This window comes from Ovis aries, chromosome 3, assembly GCF_016772045.2.
Source record: "Ovis aries strain OAR_USU_Benz2616 breed Rambouillet chromosome 3, ARS-UI_Ramb_v3.0, whole genome shotgun sequence".
NCBI classification, from domain to species: Eukaryota; Metazoa; Chordata; class Mammalia; order Artiodactyla; family Bovidae; genus Ovis; species Ovis aries.
Window position 1 is genome coordinate 39,458,780 of NC_056056.1, and position 7,043 is coordinate 39,465,822.

A 7,043-nucleotide genomic window follows, 5' to 3' on the forward strand; every position below is an offset into this window, starting at 1 on the left:
TATTTCTTCAGAGATAAAGGTGAAGTATATGGATGAGGTTGGGCACTGGAATGATCAAAGTGGAAGACAGTCAGCTCAGTTCTTATAGTACTTCCGGTGAATTTTCAATGGGAGCATGAACTAAGTGGGCCTTGGGGACTATCAGGTCACCCAGGGCTCAGATAATATAATCTCAATTGCTGTCAGTACTTTAAAAACACCAGGCACAGAGCACATGCTCAATAGTTATTGGCTGAATAAGTAAAATGCAATAAAAGAATGACTTTCATTTTGGGGCATGTGGTTATGCATTTTTCCCAACACGATTTATTGACTAGATTATCCTTTATCCAGTGTATGTTCTTGGTGCCTTTGTCAAAAATTTCAACAACTACCATGGTAAAGATTCTGGGAAATTAATCATAATCTGAATACCATTGGGGGAAAAACAGCAAGTTTATGTAATCATGGTTGCTGTTCTGTTCCACTGGGTTTTTATGTTCAGTTCAGTTCAGTTCAGTCGCTCAGTCGTGTTCAACTCTTTGTGACCCCATGAATTGCAGCACGCCAGGCCTCCCTGTCCATCACCAACTCCCGGAGTCCACCCAAACCCATGTCTATTGAGTTGGTGATGCCATCCAATCATCTCATCTCTGTCATCCCCTTCTCTTCCTGACCCAATCCCTCCCAGCATCAATTAGTACCATACTATTTTGATTACTCTAGCTGTGTAATATAGTTTGAAATCAGAAAGTTTTAGTCTCCAGCTTTGTTCTTCTTCCTCAGAATTTCTTTGGCTCTTTGGGACCAAAGACTTAAATGTTAAGACCTGAAAGCATAAAACTTCTAGAAGAGAACATAGGAGGAAAGATCCTTGATATTGGTTTTGGCAACGATTTCTTGGACACCACACCAAAAACACAGGCAAAGAAAAGCTAAAATAGACAAACTAAAGATCTTCTGTACCACAAAGGAAACTATCAATAAATTAAAAAGACAACCTATAGAATGGGAGAAAATATTTGCAAAGTATATATCTAAATAGGAGTTATTATTCAATATATCTGAAGAAGTTATACAACTCAATAGCAAAAGAGAAATGATCCAGTTTTTAAAAAATGGACAAAGAAACTGAAGAGATATTTTTCTGAGGAAGAAAGACATTTACATGGCCAATAGGTATATGAAAAGGTGCTCAACATCACAAATCACAGGGAAATGCAAATGAAAACCACAGTGAGATATCATCTCATACATTTTAGGATTGTTGTTGTTCCGTCACCCAGTCATATTCAACTATTTGCGACCCCATAGACTGCAGCACACCAAGGTTTCATGGTCCCCATCATCTCCCAAAGTTTACCCAAGTTCATGTCCATTGCATTGGTGATGCCATCCAGCCATCTCATCCTCTGATGCCCTCTTCTCCTTCTGCCCTGAATCTTTCACAGCATTAGGGACTTTTCCAATGAGTTGGCTATTTGCATTAGGTGACCAAAATAGCGGAGCTTCAGCTTCAGCATCAGTCCTTCCAAAGAGTATTCAAGGTTGATTTCCCTTAAGATTGACTGGTTTGATCTCTTTGCTGTCCAAGGGACTCTCAGGGGTCTTCTCCAGCACCACAATTTGAAGGCATCAATTCTTTGGTGCTCTGCCTTCTTTACAGTCCAGCTCTCACAACCATACATGACCAGTGGGAAGACCATAGCCTTGACTATACAGACCTTTGTTGGCAGAGTAATGTCTCTGCTTTTCAACACTGTCTAGGTTTGTCATAGTTTTCCAGCTAAGAAGCAGTCATCTGATTTCATGCCTGCAGTCACCATTTTAGAGTGATTTTAGAGCTCAAGAAGAGGGAATCTGTCACTCCTTCCACCTTTTCCCCTTCTATTTGCCATGAAGTAATGGGGCTGTTTGCCATGATCTTAGGGTTTTTTTTTTTAATATTTATTTTAAAATAGCTTTGACTCTATGGACCTTTGTTGGCAAAGTGATATCTCTGCTTTTTAATACATTGTCTAGGTTTGTCATTCAATGAATGAATATAAAAATGTGATTAAAAGCCATATATATACATGGCTTCACTGGTGACTTAGCAGTAAAGGATTTCCCTGCCAATGTAGGAGACACAGGTTTAATTCCTTGGTCAGGGAGATCTCCTGGAGAAGGAAATGACAACCCACTGTAGTATTCTTGCCTGGCAAATCCCTTGGACAGAGGAGCCTGGCAGGCTACATTCCGTGGGGTTGCAAAGAGTTAGATATGACTTAACAACAAAACAATAACAGCTATATATATATACACATACACATACACATATATATATATACATACACACATATATATATTATATATATACATATAGATATCTCATGTCTATATGAGTATTATTCAGCCATTAAAAATACTGATATGTAAGTTTGTTAACAAATAACTGTATAGCTGTATAATGAAATCTGTATTTATTTCTGCAAAGACCAAAAGCCATGTGCACAAAGGAAAAATCAATATATCCAAGCAATGAAGTCTCATTAAGGAATGTGCATTGGCCAAAAGAAAGTTTAGGAAGCATTTCTTTTTCACCCAACATTCTCTCTTCTATCTTCCAATCCATTCCACAAACTTTTGTAGTCTTACTACTTCACTTTTCCAAAGTCACCTGAAGATTTCCATGGTTTGGCTCCCCCTAATCTTTGCAGTCCTGTCTTCCACTTCTTTCAGCCTATGCCAAGATGCCAACCAAAGGTGGCTCTCCACTATTCCCCATATGGAGCCCATGCTTTCTGGACTCCAATCCTTGGTCCATACCAGGAGACTCCTTACCTGGCCTCTTCCTCTTGGCCATTCTTTAAGGCCAATTTAAACAGTGCCCCACTCCCCACCTTTCCATCACTTCTAGCCACATGTGATCACTTCTTCACAATCTCGTAATTCCATGCTTGGGCCTTACTTTGCTATTAAACTCTTCTCTGTGCTATGCTTACTTGTATAGTTGTTTGATCTGGTCATTAAATGACACATTCACGTCACTAGACCATAAACTTCATAAGATCAGAGGCTCCTTTGCTTTCTGCTGCAGCTCTGATATAAAGTACTGAGAGCGGTACCTGACACAGAGAAGGTGCACAAAAATATATACATTAAGAGATGCGTGAGTGGGTGCCACTCTCAGCATATTGTTCATCTCTGTATCTCCTAGAATACTTGGCAGTGGTCAACACATAGTAAGCACATAGTAAATGATTGTTAAATCTAAAGGCAAATTATGAAATCAACTATTTGATAATAATGTGAATGAGGAAGGCAATTAAATTTTGAAGAGCATAGAGGATTCAACAAGAAAAAAATGAGCCTTTTTATAGATGCCAATTATAGGGCAATTATAAGGTTAGCCAAGACATCATTAATATTTCTGCCCCTGGATTTGAGGATAGGGGGTGAAGAAAAAGGAAAAGAAAGCCAGGCATCTGCAAAGTTGTTTACCTTTTATCTTGCATCCTGGAGCCTCTGGCATGAGCCAAGCTCCTTTGACTGGATCCCTTGTTCTACTTGGTGTTTGCTAATCACTCTTTGATTTCTTCTGTAATGGACTTACCACTTGCTGCAAACCAGAAACTTCCTCATCCTTATTTTACAGTTTCTAGTTCCTGCCTGGAATGTAGGCTTCTGTATTCATCCCTGTCATGCTGCTGATATTTAATTAATCTTTCCAGCTTTGTAAAACTCAGCAGGCATCACAACTGGGGAATCATTTTTTTAATTAGTAAAGCTAAGGAAAATTATTAAGGCATTCAGATATGACCTAAATCAAATCCCTTATGATACAGAGGTGATGAATAGATTCAAGGAATTATATCTGGTAGACAGAGTGCCCAAAAAACTGAGGACAGGGTTTCATAACATTATACAGGAGGCAGTAACCAAAACCAACCCAAAGAAAAAGAATTCAAGAAGGCAAAGCGATGGTCTGAGGAGGCTTTACACATAGCTGAGGAAAGAACAGGAGCAAAAAGCAAGGAGGAAAGGGAAAAACATACCCAACTGAATGCAGAGTTCCAGAGAATAGCAAGGAGAGATAAGAAAACTTTCTTCAATGAATTGTGAAAAGAAGTAGAGGAAAACAATAGAATGGGAAATAATAGAGATCTAAGAAAATTGGAGATATCAAGGGGACATCTCATGCAAGCACGGGCATGATAAAAGACGGAAACGGTAAGGACCTAACAAGCAAAGGAGATTAAGAAGAGGTGGCAAGAATACACAGAAGAACTATACAAAAAAAGGTCTTAATGACCCAGATAACCACAATGGTGTGGTCACTTGCACAGAGCTGACATCATGGAGTCTGAAGTCAAGTGGGTCTTAGGAAGCATTACTACAAACAAAGCTAGTGTGGGTGATCAAATTCCAGCTGAGCTATTTAAAATCCTAAAAGACGCATGTTGCTAAGGTGTTGCACTCAATATGTCAGCAAATTTGGAAAACTCAGTAGTGACTACAGGACTGGAAAAGGTCAGTTTTCATTTCAATCCCAAAGAAAGGCAATGCCAAAAAATTGTTCGAAGTACTGTACAGTTGGTGTTCATTTCACATGCTAGTAAGGCTGTGTTTAAAACCCTTCAACCTAGGCCTCCGCAGTACATGAACTGAGAACTTTCAGATGTACCGGTTGGATTTAGAAAAGGCAGGGGACCAGAGATCAAATTGCCAACATTCATTTGATCGTAGAAGAAGAAAAAGAATTCTAGAAAAGCATCTACTTCTTGCTTTGTTGACTATGCTAAAGGCTTTGATCTTGTGGATCACAACAAACTGTGAAAAATTCTTCAAGAGATGAGAATATCAGCCCATCTTATCTGTCTCCTGAGAAACCTGTATGCAGGTCAAGAAGGAACAGTTAGAACCTTACATGGAACAAAGGACTGGTTCAAAATTGGGAAAGGAGTAAGACAAGGCTGTATATCGTCACCCTGTTTATTTAACTTTTGTGCAGTGTACATCATGCGAAATGCTGTGCTGTATGAATCACAGGCTGGAATCGAGATTGTCAGCAGAAATATAAACAACCTCAGATAGTCAGATGATACCACTTTAATGGCAGAAAGTGAAGAAGAACTAAAGAGCCTCTTGAAGGTGAAAGAGGAGAGTGAATACCTGGCTTAAAACTCAACATTCAAAAAATTAAGATCATGACATCTGGTCCCATCACTTCATAGGAAATAAAAGGGGAAAAAAATAGAAGCAGAAACAGATTTTATTTTCCTGGGCTCCAAAATCTCTGTGGAAGGTGACTACAGCCATGAAATTAAAAGATGCTTACTCCTTGGAAGGAAAGCTGTGACAAACCTAGACTGGATTAGAAAGCAGAGACATCACTTTGCTAACAAAAGTCCATATAGTCAAAGCTATGTTTTTCCCAGGAGTCAGGTATGGATGTGAGAGTTGGATCATAAAGAAGGCCGAGTGCCAAAGAATTGATGCTTTCAAAATGTGATGCTGGAAAAGACTCTTGAGAGTCCCTTGAACTGCAAGAGGATCAAACCAGTCAATCCTTATGGAAATCAACCTTGAATATTCATTGGAAGTATTGATGCTGAATCTGAAGCTCCCATACTTTGGCCACCTGATGTGACCAGTCGACTCATTGGAAAAGACCCTGATGCTGGGAAAGATTGAGAGCAGGAGGAAAGGGAGTGACAGAGGATGAGACGGTTGGATGGCATCACTAACTCAATGGACACGAGTTTGAGAAAACTCTGGAAGGTAGTGAAGGACAGGGAAGCCTGGCATACTGCAGTCCATGGAGTCACAAAGACTTGGACAAAACTTAGTGACTGAAAACCAACAAAGCTTTGCCCACATTCTGTGTACTTGTATTTCTTCCCTAATCCCTAAGCACATGAAAAATAGAAATCAATAACATCATTTTGGCCTGCAAACCAATTCTCTTTCTGATACTCTTCTTTCATTTTTTTAAATATAAATAGTTTTTTTCAAAAGAAAGCTCATTTGTTACTACTTTTGGTTGCACTAGGTCTTTGTTGCTGTGTACCGGCGGCCCCTGGTTCCTTTGAGCAGGGTCTACTCTCTAGTTGTGGTATGCAGGCTTCCCATTGTGGTGGCGTCTCTTGTTGGGGTTTGCGGGCTTTGCACACACGGGCTTCAGTAGTTGTGATGCATGGGCTTAGTTGCCCCAAGGCATGTGGAATCTTCCCAGACCAGGGATCAAACCTGCGTCGCCGGCATTGGCAGGTGGATTCTTAACCACTGGATCACCAGGGAAGTCCTGTTTGGTTGCTTTTAGTTAGTTTTTTTTTCCTCCAGAGTTTGATACTCATGTGCCTTTGGACTGCTTCATCCATGCAGTTGTTTCACATTCCTAGATTCAATTATGATTATATTTATACGTTCTCTATGGCTGTTTTCAAATTTCACCCCACCCTCTTCTCTCCCTCCCCTTGGATTTTCTCCTTTAGCCCCTTTACCTTCTGGATGCCTCCATAAATCCTAGGACTCAGGATCTCAACTTTAGGACACTCCCTGTCCCAGAACTGTTCTGCAGCTGTGTCTCTTCCCTTCATGGGTCCGTTGCCCTGAATGTTATCTTTGCCCCTTCTTTTGTCCTCCCTGGATCCCAGACCCACATATTTTTTCCACAGCGGGCACTTCTGAGCCTGCCTTCCCTGAACAGCTACAACCTTCTAGCAGACATTATTTTGCTGCATCTTGTCTCGGCTCTGAGCTGCTATTCTCCTGTCTGTGTCTTCCTGACCTGCAAGTGCTTGTTTGCACCCACTTCTTCCTGAGTTCATTCCAGGCAAATTGGCAACCGGGATCCACTGCGTCCTGCCTTGGTAGGCAGCAGACATCATCCTTTACAGGAGCTTCCCAGATGGCACTAGTGGTAAAGAATCTGCCTGCCAATGAGGAAGACATAGAGATGCAGGTTCGATCCCTGGGTTGGGAAGATCCCCTGGAGGAGGGCAGGGCAACCCACTCCGTCATGTTGACTGGAGAATCCCATGGACAGAGGAGACTGGAGGGCAATGATCCATAGCGTTGCA